We start from the raw sequence: 16,459 nt of genomic DNA, 5'->3' as shown, positions 1-16,459 counted from the left end.
TTCTAGAACTCTCTAGTGATGTTTCATCTCGTGGAGTGAGGGAGGGAGATGGATTTCTCTGAGTGTTCGCTTTTAGAAAATTGAGAACTCAATTCAAAGAATATACAGACTGTTTAACCTTGTTCTGACAAGTTAATGATAGTTACAGACATACTGATGATCATTTGATAAGGGTGCTACAGAAACCAGTAATCGAGAAACCAAGCCCCAGAGTCAGAGAGCTGGAGAACTCAGGTTGATTACGCCAGCGGGCCCAGAGGAGTTAACGCTCCAAGCTCTGAGCCCGGAACAAAGGGGTTACAGAGCTTTTATACACAAACTATAGTGGGCAACACTAGCTGCTAATAGGCTGGTTTAAACTAAGGGGTTTTGCACACACGGAAACGGTGGTCAAGATGGGGAGGGGGCTGCCTGACCTTTACATGGACAGGCATGATTAAGCAGGTTTGCAGGGGCTGGACAATTGCAAAGAGCAGGACAAGGATGACCGAGATAAGCTCCAGTTCCTAGTATTGTAAGTCCCCACTTTCTGAGACTATATGACCTATGTGATCCAGACTTTGCAAGGAGCAAGCTGAGTTACAGAGGAAGATTGAGCAGGAGATTATGTAAAATTTTAACTTGTCTTCAAGGGGAATAGGAAGATTATGAATTAACAATTTTCCACACATGATATATAAAGCTATGGTTTTTAAATGAAAGCTAGCTATATATCAGACTACTGAATTAAATTAATATTGCTTGTTTCTGGGTTTTGTTGTGTAGCAGCCATATTTGACTAACATAGTGAAGACATGTACAGCATTAGAAGTTATGTTTTTTCTCTAAAATTAAGTTTTTGCTGTTGTCTCAGCAAAGTCACTGTTAATACAAAAAGATTTTCACTTAAGTTGTATTTTATAGGTAGTAATGATCTAAAGGATTAAAAACTTTTTTTTAAAGTTTGTCCAAGACATTGAAAGTAAACCCTCACATACAAGAGTGAATGATTTTTGACATGATTGCCAAGACAATTCATTGGGGAGGGACAGGTTTTTCAATAAATGCAAAAGAATGTAATTAAACCCTTACTTTATGCCATATACAACAATTGGCTCAAAAGGAATGAAATACCTAAATGAAAGACCTAAAACTAGCATTCTTAGAAGAAAACATGGGGGGAATCTTCATGACAGTGGATTTGGCCATGATTTTTTTGTGTGTAACACCAAAGGGAAAAAAAAGATGAATTTTATTAAAAACTTTTGTCCATCAAACGACATTATCAGGAGAGTGAAAAGGCAACCTACAGAAAAGAGAAGTATTTGTGAATCATGTATCTGATAAGGGATTAATATCCAGAATATATATAAAGAATATATGTAATATATATTGAATATATATTCAATGACAGCAGAAAAAAATTAGCAAAGGATTTGAGTAGACTTTTCTGTAAAGAAGATGCACAGGTTTCTAAGGTGGTGCTAGTGGTAAAGAATCCAGCTGCCAATGCAGGAGACACAAGAGACCTGATTTGATCCCTGGGTCAGGAATCCTTGGAGTAGATAAAGGCAACCCGCTCCAGTATTCTTGCCTGGAAAAATTCCATGGACAGAGGAGCCTGGTGGGCTACAGTCCATGGGGTTGCAAAGAGTTGGACACGACTGAGTGACTGAACATGCACTCAACAAGTACATGAAAAAATACTTAACATCACTAGTCATTCAGTTCAGTTCAGTTCAGTCGCTCAGTCATGGCCGACTCTTTGCGACCCCATGAATCGCAGCACGCCAGGCCTCCCTGTCCATCACCAACTCCCGGAGTTAGTCATTAGGATAATGCAAATCAAAACCATAATGGCCCACCGTATAGCATTCTGTATTAACTTAAAAGGGAAAAGAAGCTGAAAAAGAATAGATACTTGTATATGTATAACTGATTCATTTTGCTGTATACTTAAAACTAACACAACATTGTTAATCAACTATACTCCAATATAAAATAAAAATTAAAAAACAAAAATGGTGGCACAATGGACATGAATCCACTTGCTAGTGCACGGAACACGGCTTCGATCCCTGGTTCAGGAAGATTCACACGCAAGGAGCACCTGAGCCCATGTGCCTTAACTACTGACCTGAGCGCTGCAACTACTGAAGCCCGTGAGAGAAACCACCGCAATAAGAAGCCCGAGCACCACAATAAAGAGTAGCCTTCGCTCATCACAACTAGAGAAAGCCAGAGCAAAAAGCAGCGAAGACCCAGCACCGCCAAAAATAAATAAATAAAATCATATCTTTAAAAAAAATGCCAAAAACTTTAATGATGGACCGCATCATACTCATTAGGATAGCAATGGTATAGTAAAAAATACATTTGATTTTGTTCCTGCATCCAAGAACAGAATTCCTAAAATCCTTGTCGTCTCTAGCATGACAGTAGTGTCTTCTGTATGCTAACGTGATTGTTGGGGAGTGAGAGGGGTGGGCTAGATAGCTTTAAGGATGGGAGCTAGTTTCCAGAAAGAGGAAGCCTTGATTAGAGGATTGGAACTTTTAGCCGCACTCCTGACTTCTTCTCTGGAGAAGGGAATGACAACCCACTCCAGTACTCTTGCCTGGAGAATTCCAAAAACAGAGAAGCCTGGTGGGCTACAGTCCATGGGGTCAAAGAGAGTTGGACATGACTGAGTGACTCACACTGACTTCTTAAGTGAGAGCGGCTGGAGATTGAGTTTACATCACTAATAGGGGATGATTTAATCAACTGTGCCTAAGTAACGAAACTACCGCTAAAACTAAAGAATGGGGTTCCAGGTTAAAGACTTGAATGTCAGGCCTAAAACAATTAAACTCATAGGAGAAAACATAAGCGGTGCATTCTTTGACATCAGTCTCAGCAATACCTTTCTAGACACTTTTCCTCAGGCAAGAGAAACAAAAGCCAAATTAAACAAATAGGCTCCCTCATCCCCAGACTGTTTTACCCACTCCTGTGCACTAGGTGTTGGAGCTTGAGCCTAAGGAAGGATCCTGTTTTGTCAAATTTTTATGTTGATTTGTCTGCCTGACTATTGATTGCCCCAGGCCATGCTAGGTCGGGGTTCTCATTCAATTCTTTTCTTTCCAGCTTTTAAAAAGTTCCTCCAAACTGGGTTAAATAGAGCCGACTTGTTGGGGGCATTTTAATGTTTCGGGACCCTCAGGGTCCACCTGGTCCACCCAAGCTTCCTTTTCTCAGCTCCAAATAAAATGTACATTTTATTCATCCCATTTCTTAACAACCACCTGAAAATTTCCACCTTATGGAGTCCCTTGGCTCTTCCCTCTGCCTCCCCCCATTTTCCTCTTCACTAATTAAGAGGTCTCGGAGATGCCTTGACATAGGAGCCTCATGCACTGCAGCACCAGCATCCTGGTGAAGCCCTAATATGGGCTGCAATTAGATTGAGAAAATACTGTAGAGAAGTGGAAGAGTTGATGTCTTCTCATTTATATCTTATAGCTTTAAAAATGCTTTTATATTAAAGGTATCAACCTTGTCTGTCAAATATTGAAAGTATTTTTTTCCCAGATTGCTTTTAACTTTTACTTGCATTTAAGGTAAACTGTTTTTAATACGGAAGCTTTAACACTTCGTATTTAAAACTTTTACTCATATCCTAATCTTTATGTCTAAGGTATCATGTTTAGGAAGACCTCCCTGTGTCATGATTAATAACCATTACTTTTGAATAAGAGGCAATTACTAATTAACATTCAGAAAACTAAGATCATGGCATCTGGTCCCATCACTTCATGGTAAATAGATGGGGAGACAGTGGAAACAGTGTCAGACTTTATTTTTTTGGGCTCCCAAACCACTGCAGATGGTGATTGCAGCCATAAAATTAAAAGACGCTTACTCCTTGGAAGGAAAGTTATGACCAACCTGGATAGCATATTAAAAAGCAGAGACATTACTTTACCAACAAAGGTCCATCTGGTCAAGGCTATGGTTTTTCCAGTAGTCATGTATGGATGTGAGAGTTGGACTCTGAAGCAAGCTGAGGGCCGAAAAATGGATGCTTTTGAACTATGGTGTTGGAGAAGACTCTAGAGAGTCCCTTGGACTGCAAGGAGATCCAACCAGTCCATCCTAAAGGAGATCAGTCCTGGGTGTTCATTGGAAGGACTGATGTTGAAACTGAAACTCCAATGCTTTGGCCACCTGATGCAAAGAGTTGACTCATTGGAAAAGACCCTGATGCTGGGAGGGATTGGGGGTAGGAGGAGGAGGGGACGACAGAGGATGAGATGGCTGGATGGCATCACCGACTCGATGAACATGAGTTTGAGTAAACTCCGGGAGTTGGTGATGGACAGGGAGGCCTGGCGTGCTGCAGTTCATGGGGTCACAAAGAGTCGGACACGACTGAGCGACTGAACTGAACTGAACTGAACTACTTAAGACTAATGCCATGTGCTGAATGGAGCCCTAGCAGAGACCATTTACCAAAAGTCTAAGCACAGAATCCATACAAACAGTAGAATTGCTTTAAAAAGATTTTTAGTGGTCATTTGTTTCTTCACTAACTTTGAAAGCTGGAGCAATAGAAAATACAAGATGAGCCTGAAACATTTGTTTAGTGCCAGAAAATAAAGATGGATACAAAGAATGCGGTAAACATGTTGATCTGACATAGAAGGCAGGTGGAAAGGGCTGATACTGACCACATCTGAGGTGAAATATCAAAATGAATAACAAGAGTAATAAATTATGTCCCATTGAACAAAATAAGAATCTTTCAGTCCGTACTGATACAAATGAGTTGATGAATAAATAAATGGGCTAAGAGAAAGCTCTTCCTTACAGTTGCAAACCAACTGGAAAAGGAATCAGAAAATTAGAAAATCCCTTTTAGCAACTATTATCGCCATCATCATAATTGATACAAGGCAACAGGTGCTAAAACTAGTGGGTAAAGTTTGACTAACCAGCTATTTATGTAGTGTCTGAGTAGGAAATAGCAACCCACTCCAATATTCTTGTCTGGGAAATCCCACGGAGAGAGGAGCCTGGTGGGCTATGGATCATGCTGTTGCAAAAGAGTTGGACACGACTTAGTGACTAAACAGCAACAGCAATGAGTATTTCCACAAAAGATATTTATGAATGATAGGAGGAAAAATAACTTCACAAACACCATCTTAATCAAATAGTTGAAGTTAACATCACCAGTAAAGAGGCAAAGCAGCATCAGATGCCTCCTGGTACAAAGCTCTGATAAGACATCTGTTCGGCCATATTCTTGCTAAAAGTGAATTTTTTCTTGAGGCATCAGACTTAAATAGAAGAGAATTTTGTAAAAAAAACTGACCTGTTTTCTTTATAAATGTCAATGCCATGAAACACAAAGACTGAGAAAATGTTCTAGATTAAAGAAAAACAAAGAAAGAGACATCCAAAAGCTGCAAGGAATAGCCTGCAATGACAGGGACAACTTGGCTCAAACAATGTTGAAGTATTGACGAAAAGAATTTTACCTGATTTTATTCTGCCTTTATAATTATCATGGGCTTCCCTGGTGGCTCATATGGTGAAGAATCCGCCTGCGATGCGGGAGACCTGGGTTCGATCTGTGGTTTGGGAAGATCTCCTGGAGGAGGGCATGGCAACCCACTCCAGTATTCTGGCCTGGACAGAGGAGCCTGGTGGGCTACAGTCCATGGAGTTGCAAAGAGTCGAATACAACTGAAGCGACTAAACGCAGCGCATAAATAGCACATGAGAAGTCAGGAAACCCTAAGTAACAGCAACTCTGAAACCTCCACTTCAAGAGTTATTTTTAGAATTTGTAAATAGATTTCCTCCTTACCTGAATTGCTTAGCACTGAATACACTTGAATAATAGTTTGTAAATGTTCTGTTCAGATTGAAAACTTTCCCTGCCTTGAAATTTTACTTAAAAAAAAAAAGCATGCATTTTATTTTTCTCAGTCTGAGGATTCTTTAATATACGCCATAAATTTTCAAAAAACTCATTTTACAGTTGAAATACTTAAGGAACTATACAAGATATGACATTTCATGGATCATAAATATCATCCACATCATTCTGAGTCCCCAAACTCAGAAGGTAAGATAATCTATTATAATACCAGAATAAGCTAAGATTTCTATAAAGAGTAGTCTCCCTTCAGCTCAAGTTTTAGCTCCCTATAACTCAGATGGTAAAGAATCCACCTGCAATGTGGGAAACCTGGGTTCAATCCCTGGGTCTAGAAGATACCTGGAGAAGGGAATGGCTACCCACTCCAGTGTTCTTGTCTGGAGAATTCCATGGACAGAGGAGCCTAATGGGCTACAGTCCTTGAGGTTGCAAAGAGTTGGAGATGACAGAGCGAATAACACACACACATACACTGATATTATAATCTTTATGTCAGAAATCCCCATCAAGTCTTTGAAATTCTTATAGGAAGGCTCATAAAGCTTGGCATGATTCCTACTCTGATGGATCCCTCCTAGATACTTTCCAATCTTGTCAAGTATTTTCAAAGTATCGTTTCGTTAGGTAATTAGAATAGGAAAAAGGAGTCCAGAATGGCGGTGGCTAAAAGACAAAGAAGGGAAAAGCCCGCGAATATAGAACAAAGGAAGGTCTGAGTACCGAGTGAGGACCTCCAGTAAAACAAACAGCCCTCCTGGATAGCCCAGTTTACATAGGGCAGTCTCAGAGGGAGGAGAAAAAACACATAAAAAGAGGAGACAAAATTGAGCTGGGGGGCTGCTCTTCTCTTCACGTTTTTTGGGTTGGCCTGCCCTCATGCCTCATGCCTCAAGGATATATTTTCCTTTGCTTGCCAAGTAAAACTGAGCTGTAACACGGAGCTGTAACACTGGTCTGTCCATTGCTTCAAATTCATCGCTTGCTGCAGCAAGACAGAACCGAGGAAATGATACATTGCCCTGACAATTGCAACAGCGTATGTCCAATAGATATGCAAACAGTATATGTCCAGCAGGTACACAATATGTTTCCGAAAAGAACATTACCATCACCATACCCTTCCTTGATGTACCACCCGGAGATATAAGAAAAGACACCAGCAGAAGTCGGCCTTAGAACATATTAGGAAAGAACATAGATCCTAATTACGTTTCCTAGCACCAACACACACTCTTGCTTCCTAGTTGTATTTGTTGGCTAGGGCTGTCATAACAAAATGACTTAAATGACAGAAATTATTTCCAGTTCTGGAGGTTAGAAGTGCAAAGTGCAAAGTCAAGGTGTCAGCAGGATTTTTCTTTTCTGAATTCTGTCTCCTTAGCTTGTAAATGGGAACCTTCTTGCTGTGTTTTCTCGTGGTCTTTCTGTGCATGAACATCCCTGGTGCCTGTGTATCCAAACTTTCTCTTCTGGTAAGGACATCAGTCATTTAGATGAGGGCCCACCCACCCCAATGAACACATTTTAACTTAATACAGTCACTTAATACAGTCTTGAGTGTTTTTAGGGTGTCAACATAAGCATTGTGGGGACATAATTCACTCCACACCACCAGCCTGATGCACTTAAGACCCCAGATATCTAGTTTACTGGAGATCTGATTCTGAGGCTCCTTAAGTAGTCTCAATAAGCAGATAACTTCCAGAAGTAGAAAGCTTTCTCCCATTAAAAAAATTAGAAAGTGTGTAGTCGCTCAGTCATGTCTGACTCTTTGTGACCCTGTGGACGGTAACCCACCAGGCTCCTCTGGCCATGGAATTCTCCAAGCAAGAATACTGGAGTGGGTTGCCATTTCCTTCTCCAGTGAGCAGAAGCCTCAGTTAAATATAATCTGGAGACCAGGAGGGGGAGCTCTCACACCCTGTGACAATAGGCAAGCCCAACAAGAGGAAGAAAGACCTTGCTTTCCTAGGCAGGACTCAGCATATGAAAAGCCCTGGGTGCTTCGTTTACGATTGCCTTCCAGACTGCCTTTTCCTCTTGATAAAAGTGTTCTTCTCTTGCTGTGTTGGGGCTTCCATGTGGCTTGCCAAGGCTGCAGATCCTAAATTGCAGTTCTCTACTGATCTCAAATAAATACACCTTCACTGGAGAAATATCTGGCAGTCTGTTTGTTCCAGGTCAACATGCCAAATATTTTATGTATCAAGAAGATGGCGTTGGCTATTGGCAAAGATAAACAAAGCTGGACATTCATTAAAGGAGTAAAAACAGATTTTACACAGTAACTACTATCATAGCAGATGACACCCTAGAGAAGGAAGTGGCAACCCACTTTGGTATTCTTGCCTGTGAAATCCCATGGACAGAGGAACCTGGTGGGCTACAGTCCATGGGATCAGAAGACAGACATGGCTTATCGACTAAACCATCACCACCACCCCCGTAGAAGAAAGACCTGGGTTCCACTCCAAGTGCAGAGAATGAGGAAGTAGAAAGGGCTGAGAGGGGGCTGGAGCAGAGGCGGAAAAGCAAAAAATTACTAGAAAAGAGTAAGAGGATTGGTCAATGTAAATATGATTAGACCTGAACTGCTAACTGGCATTTTCTTGAAATGAGGCCTCTGTCTTTCCAAAGGAGACTTCCCTGGTAGTTCAGCTGGTAAAGAATCCACTTGCAATGCTGGAGACCCCAGTTTGATTCCTGGGTTTGGGAAGATCCCCTAGAGAAGGGATAGGCTACTGACTCCAGTATTCATGGGTTTCCCTGGTGGCTCAGATAGTAAAGAATCCACTGCAATGCGGGAGACCTGAGTTTGATCCCTGGGTTGGGAAGATCACCTGGAGGAGGGCATGGCAACCCACTCTAGTATTCTTGCCTGGAGAATCCCCATGGTCAGAGAAGCCTGGTGGATGACAGTCCATGGAGTCACAAATAGTCAGGCATGACAGAGTGACTGAGCACATAGCACACTTCCAAAGATACTGGGGGACAGAGACCCTATCTTTCCTGATGATTACATTTTAAAGGAATAGTTTTCAGGTCCTTGAGAAAGATACTCAGATTGTAAGAAACACAAATACGTCTAAAAGGGATAGAGGAAGGATTTATAATTGTAAGCTCTTTTAATTAAATGCTCTAAGAAAGGGAGATCACTCCTCAGCTTTTCAAGATAGAAATTCAAGGGCAGCTGGGTCATCCCAGGGACGTGACCTTAATCTGCTAGAAGCTATGAAGTTTGTTCAAGTGTCCTAGTGCATGAGTTTGCATGGAGCCTTTTGTGCCAAGAGTTTTTGCAGTTCTCCGTATAATTATCTTTCTCTCATGACCTTTGGATCAAGACCCATGATCTGACAATGGACTTTAACATTTGTAAATATCATTCTTAAACAATCAAAGTGACTGCAAATCTTTCCAACAAATGGACTTTCCAACCACTGGACTTTGCAACTATTGAATTAACTCTCCCTGGAACCCTCAAGAATATTATCAGCGCCCCACATCTGCATGCGTCAAGTCTACTCCAGGCCTCCATTAATTAACTCCTATTATTCTTATCTTCCAGAGTCTTAAAGAAACCCAAGAGACATCAAGAATAGAAAGAGACAAGGGGCTAATAATGGAAGCTATTATCTAATTATTTTCTCACAAAGTAGTTTAGAGACCATTATGTGATTTATTTAACACCATTCAGGGCATTTATCCTCCACAATCAGACCAAAAAATCAGACATCAACTTATACCTTAAACTGGAAATTTTTTTCTCCTCAATGAGAATTCCTGGGACATGTCTTCCTGCGATGACCTCATCAAAATGCAACTTATAATTTAGACATAATTCTGGAGAACAAGACTTCCTATTTCAGCTGCCAAGGTTTCTTTTAGCTCCAGGAAGCTACCTTGTTGGAGGACCTGCCCTTTCTAGGATGACTGACATTTAACTGATTGTACAGGGGTATAAGGCCCATTTTGGCTCAATGACGGACAACTCTTGTGGGTCATGTATGCCCCAGAACTCCCTGTGGCTTTGGTTGGGCTGAGGCTTTGCCAAGTCTGCATAACTGTTAGATTTCACCTTCTGCCTAATCCTCTTCCCCTCCACCACTCTCCAGCCTCCAAGGTGTTGGTGTTACTGAACCAACCTTGAGTTTACTCCTCCATGGCTTTAAGGGAAGGAGTTTTAAAGGCAACAATAGGGGTGAGGGTCAAAAGTATCTGATCAGCTTGTGGACGTTCTTCTGATCAACTGATGGTGAAGTAATAGGGTGATGTTTTGGGAAACTTAATCTTTAGTCTTCTGCTTTCAACCAGTCTGGGATCTACGTGGGTCAGCTTGTAGTCACCATCTGCCACCAGGTGGGGGGAATCTCAGTTTCTGCAGAACAACTCCAAGATATGCCTCAGATTATTATCTATATCCCTTCTAGAGGAACTAGGGGACCTGTGACTCTGTTGTGACTGAACTGTTGTTTCCTGACTGCTTTTCCTTTGTTTCTCTATTCCCTTGATTCTCTAATTATTAACAGCTCAAGTCTGCTCTTTGGAGCTTGGGGAAGGCCTAGGAAGTTAAGAGTTTTCTACAGACAAGAAGTGGGGGACATGGAGGAGCTTTTGTACCCAAGAAGGCCCTGCAGGGTCCTGCTTGGTTTCACTGATCCTTAATAAATGCCCTATAGACCAAAGTTCATCTCAGTGTGGCTGTCAAAGAACCCACCATATATCAGTGGTCAGTTGGACTTTCCAAAAATACTCAAGCAAACCCATTTATTAAGGATGATAAACTACCAGGAGAGGTCTGGACCACTGGTTTGTGCAAAGATTTTTGACCTGACTGCAGGTTCTTGAACAAAAATCTGCATTGCACAGTTTAACCCTGACTGTGATTCAAACTGGCTAGTCCTAGGTTGACTAGAGGATTGGTTATAAAAATAGGTTCAAAATAATTCTTATGATATTCATGATTGCCATTACACTTTTTGCCTTTCTCTGACGTCTGATGTACAGATACTTAATGTTCCTATAAAGTCATTATCCCAAGGTAATTCCAACTAAAAGTACTGTGTCAAAAAGTAGACATTATGGACAATTTGGTTCCTTTAAAAGCTGACATTGACCAAAAGGGTGAAATGGAGAATTTCTGATGAGGAAAAGGTACAGTCCTGGTTTACCTAAAATAGAGGGGCCAACAGAAAAACAGCAGGCATTTCACACTGCAGAGAAAGCTCTCATGGTTTTTCAGAGCAATGATTCTCCAAATGCTGGAGCAGCAGCATCTTAGAAGCTGTTAGATATGCAAATTCTCCAGCCCCATCTCAAACCCAAGGCATCAGAATTTCAGATGCTGGACCACAGCACTCAGGGCCTGGACAACATCTCCAAGGGCTTGCAGTAACATTTACAAACTGCTCTTCAGAAGAATCTGCAAGTAACTGAAATTGTTTCCCCCCTCAGGACTCAGTCAGCATGTCCCAGGGTAGACTCTTGGATAGGCCCTTAGTGATGCTTTCCCCTCAGATGACTTAAATAAAAGAAAATTTGTTGTTTTGCTGTTTAGTTGCTAAGTCATGTCTGACTGTTTGTGATCCCATGGACTGTAGGCCACCAGGCTTCTCTGTCCATGGGATTTTCCAGGCAAGAATACTAGAGTGGGTTGCCATTTCCTTCTCCAGAGGGTCCTCCCAACCTATGGATTGAACCTGCATCTTCTGCATTGGCAGGTGGATTCTTTACCACAGAGCCACCAGGAAACTCTAATAAAAGAAAATAGAGCCCATTATATCTAGACTATCTTTTTTCTTCCCATCTTGTCTCCCCTTTATATATTCATTTTTTACCTTTGTTTAATTATAACCAAGAGTGAACTCCTAATATGCCAATTAAGTGAAAGTCTCTGAATTAGTCCCAAGAATTATTTATTAGTTTTTCTGAAGTTATCATTTTGAATCTGAGAGAGCTAAACTGGGATTGACAGACTGATAATATAACCTGGACCAGCTTGCAACCTTCCAATGGTGAGTTTAATGTATTTGATATTAGGAGCAACCACGTCATTTTTTTTAATTTTTAAAGTATATTCATTTATTTATTTTGCTGTTCCAAGTCTTGGTTGCAGCATACAGGATCTGTAGTTGCAGCATGCAGGATTTAGTTCACTGACCAGGGATCTGGAACGTGAGCTCCCTGCATTGGGAACACAGAGTCTTAGTCACTGGACCACCAGGGAAGTCCTTTCCTTGACTCTAGCCATAGTTTATGGTTAAACTTTTATCATTTTGTATTGCTTGACTGCTTTCCTTTCTGCATTTTTTCATTTTTCTGATTAAATTTGCTCTTAGGAATTCAGGGAAGGCATAGGAGGCTGAAGCTTTTCTGCAAACAAGAGGCAGGGGATGAGGAAGGAGGAGGAGTCTGTCCCCTGGAAGACCCCTGTGGGACCATGCTTGCTTTAAACTGGGTGTTTAGGAGGGAGAATAAGAGAGAACCAAGGGGTAGTCACCAGGGGGCTCAAGTAGAGTCAGCAAAGTGGAAAATTACAAAGGGTTGATCAGCATAAATATGATTAGGCAAGTCATGCCTGCTAGCTTTCCAGTATCCTAAGTTGGGTTCTACCTTTCCACAGAGATTAGGATACAGTCCCTTTCTTCCTGATAATTACATTCAAAGGAGTGGCTTTCAAGTCCTAGAAGATACCCCTGAGTTGTGGGAAATACAAATATGTCTCAAAGGGACAGAGGAAGGCTTTACAACTGTAAACCATTTTTAGTAAACGCTCTAAGAAAGGTAGGTCAGGAGTCTATCATCAAGTATTGTTGGGACAAACAGTAGCTCTCTTGGCAGCCTTGAACTTTTTTAGACAGTAACTCAGTAGGGGACTGAGTTGCCTCAGGGAGTGATCTTAGGTAGTTTTGTTGTTGCCATTCAGTCACTCAGTCGTGTCCAACTCTTTGCAACACCATGAACTGCAGCACGCCAGGCTTCCCTGTCTGTCACCATCTCCTGAAGCTTGCTCAAATTCATCTCCATTGAGTCGGGGATGCCATCCCACCATCTCATCCTCTGTCATCCCCTTCTCCTCCTGCCTTCAACTAGGTTGCAAGGAGCTGTGTAAAAGTTTGGCAGTGTTTCCTCCTGCAGGAATTTGAATGGAGTGTTCCAGGCCAAGAGTTTTTGCAGTTCTCAAAGGTTTTAGTCAACTACGTCCTTTTTTCCTAGAGATGCAGTGTTATCAGTTGGAATTTCATTCCTGGGAACCTGTATCATACTGCAGATATATCAGAACTGATGAAGACATGAAGTAGAAGTAAACAAATGGAAAGGTTTGCTTTTATAAACATGAATGAACAAAAGACACTATTTAATTCATAACCACAGAAAATGTTTTGAAGCACTTACCTGTGAGGCATACTGTTGAGAAACTCCCACATCAGTGGTTCTCAAATCACTTAAGAATCACCTAAGATTTAGATTTACTTCATTTAGATTTTGCTTATTATTTTAAGTAATGAATAAATCATTTGATAGAAATTTAACCATGTACCTATGTAGTGCTGCATCTTTTTACTATTCCTGTCCCCCAAGACTCCCTGCATCCCTTGAACATCTTTTAGAAATTGGTTCCTAGGCCTCAGAACGGAACTAATGAATTGAAATCATCAGAGATGAGGCCCAGGCGGGGGCAGTTTTGAAGAGGTCATTCTGATTGTCCTCAAGTTTGTAAACCACTGCTTTACAGAAGATTATATGTGAGTTATTTTTATTTTTTAAAAGGTACTCTTTAAAGATATATATTTATTTATCTGGCTGTGCGGGACCTAGTTCCCTGACCAGGAATTGAACTCAGGGCCCCCGGCATTTGGAATGTGGTGTCTTAGCCACTGACCCACCAGGGAAGTCTCAGATAAGTACTTTTATTGTCCACATTTTAGAGTTGAGGAAACTGAAGTTACCTCAGAGGGTGGAGCCCTACTTCAGTATGACTGGTGTTCTTGACAAAAGAATGCCACATGAACAGACAGATACACACACGGATAGAATGCCATGTACCGTGAAGGAGGAATGGGATGATCCAAACACAAGCCAGAGAAGCAGACTGCAGGCAAAGCGCCAGAAGCTAGGAAAGAGGCACAGACAGGCCTTCCCTCCTGACTCTCAGAAGGAACCAGCCCTGCCCTGCTGAGTCTGGATTTCGAGCCTCCAGAACTGTGAGCCAGAGAGTTTCTGTTACTTAAACCAACTGGTTTGGGGTCATTTGTTAAGGCAGTCCTAGCACATTAATACACTTCCTAAAGCAGAAGATTACTTTGCTGTTAAAAAGCCTCCCTGTGTAAGCCACCTCATCTCCTACTGCCCTGAAGTACAATCTCTTCTCCAATCTCTGCCAAGATCATGGTCCTTCTCTATAAAATTTTATCTTCTTATATCCCTGCTTTAGTCTGTTCGGGCTGTTATAGCAAAAATACAATCAACTAGGTAGTTTATGCACAATAAACATTTATTTCTCACAGTTCTAGAGGCTGGGAAGTCCAAGAGCATAGTGCCAACAGATCTGGTGTCTGATGAGTTCTTCTCACTGTAACCTCACATGGTGCAAGAGATGAGCTGGCTTTGTGGGGTCTCTCTTGTAAGGATTCTAATCTCAGTCTTGAGGGCTCTGCTCTCCTGACTCAATTAACTTCCAAAGACCCCACTTCTTAATGCCATCACCTGGGGGTTAGGACCAAAAATATGAACTGGCTGGGGGACACAAGCATTGAGTCCGTAGCAATCCCTTTCATGTTTTCTCTCTTGTCTACAATTTTTATCCCAGCTATTGGAGTTCTGTGTTCTCCTTGAGTCTTTCCATTGTAGAAAGTTCTTTTTCTTTTTCGGGGACATGCAGAATCTTAGTTCCCTGACCAGGGATCGAACCTGTGCCTCCCGGCAAGGGAGTGTGGAGTCTTAACCACTGGACCAGCAGGGAAGTCAGAAAGCTATTTTTGCTCTTCTAGAATTTTTTAATCAATATCAATCACTTTGCTAAAATGTGAGCATCCTACAAATAGAGATTATTTATTTCTCCCCCTACCCCCGCTTTATTTTCAATCTCTAGAATAGGTCTAGATCAAAGTTGACACTAAATAAATTTATGTGGGAATAAATACATTTTGGTACTTAATTATTGACTGTTGGGCTAGTTAGGTGTTTCTTATTGTTTTTTTCTTTCCTCAGTAAGAGTCTAAGTTCTCGGAGGGCAAGAATCTTGCCTTATGTTTATACTTTCCTTGTATTCATGAATTCACTCTTATTGAGTGTGTGTGTGTGTGTGTGTGTGTGTGTGCACATGTGCTCACTCAGTTGTGCCTGACTCTCTGCAGCCCCATGGACTGTAGCTCACCAGGCTCCTCTGTCCATGGGATTTTCCAGGCAAGAATACTGGAGTGGGTTGCCATTGCCTCCTCCAGGGGTTCTTCCCAACCCAGAGACTGAACCCCCATCTCCTGCATCTCCTGCATTGGCAGGCAGATTCTTTACCACTGGCGCTCCCTGGGAAGCCCTCAGTCTCATTGATACCTGCTTTAACTCAGGTACCTTGCTAACTTCCAGTATTCTTGCCTGAAAAATCCCATGGACAGAAAAGCCTGGAAGGCTACAGTCCAAAGGACTGCAAAGAGTCAGATACAACTCAGCATACACACCATGCTAACTGCTGAAGGTACATTGAATAATAAAGCACAGTGTCTGCTCCAATGGAATTCATAATCTAGTTGGAGACAGAAACATCACAGACATAATCTCCTATGTGATGATATAATTACAACAACTTTTAGGAAAAATATAGAAAGCTAGAAGCAAGGATAACTAAGGTATCTACTCCCCCCTAGTATTGGGATCAGGAAAAATCTTCTCAAGGATCTAAAAGGGAGGAAAGGGGTCAGAAAAAGAACCAGTGCCCAGGCAAACATCAGAGGTAAAAGCCCTGACCAAAACTTAGGGAAAGGATTACGTGAGCTGAGAGAGAAAAAAATATGTATTTCAGAAACTTATTTTGACTCATCTGAGATGAGTCTCTTTATTCTGGAAAATCACCTGAATGAACCCTTTGATTACACAAATTTTAAACAAGTAGTTACACTTTGTTGATAGAAGAAAACTGAAAGAAAAACAAGCATGTGGATTTTTATTTTGTATTGGGTTAGAGCTGATTAACAAACAATATTGTGATGGTTTCAGGTGAATAGTGAAGGGACTCAGCCATACGTATACACGTATCCCTTCTCCCCCAAACTCCCCTCCCAAGGGATACAGAAGTTTTAGACATAAGTCTTAATCAGTACTTGGACTCTAAGTAACTGTAGATAACTGAATCTGCATACTGAGGTTCTTTTGCTTTGGTGGTGAGAAATATTTCTTGATTTTATTTATACCTAGAGTTCATGGTTACAGCAAAGGGGGCTTACCTTGGGGAGATGGGTGTGGGCTTATTCAAGAATTGCTTGCGGGAGATCCAGAGCTTTTGCCCCAGGGTAGAGGAGTCAGAGTTTTCACCTTATACTGGAAGAGACAGCAATG

The 16,459-nt window shown here is 41.4% G+C and overlaps 1 long non-coding RNA gene across 1 annotated transcript; it reads right to left on the bottom strand.

The window, feature by feature from the left end:
* Window positions 1-12,010: 12,010 nt before the first annotated feature.
* On the bottom strand, window positions 12,011-16,459 carry LOC136153009 (uncharacterized). Its single transcript, XR_010660318.1, has 3 exons — window positions 16,348-16,459; window positions 13,304-13,364; window positions 12,011-13,189 (listed from the first exon to the last, which is right to left on the bottom strand). It is a non-coding gene; the product is annotated as an uncharacterized lncRNA (long non-coding RNA).

The sequence above is a fragment of the Muntiacus reevesi genome, chromosome 22 (assembly GCF_963930625.1).
Source record: "Muntiacus reevesi chromosome 22, mMunRee1.1, whole genome shotgun sequence".
Taxonomy (NCBI): domain Eukaryota; kingdom Metazoa; phylum Chordata; class Mammalia; order Artiodactyla; family Cervidae; genus Muntiacus; species Muntiacus reevesi.
The sequence above is the reverse complement of the archived record's forward strand: the minus strand, read 5'-3'. Positions and strand labels throughout refer to the sequence as shown.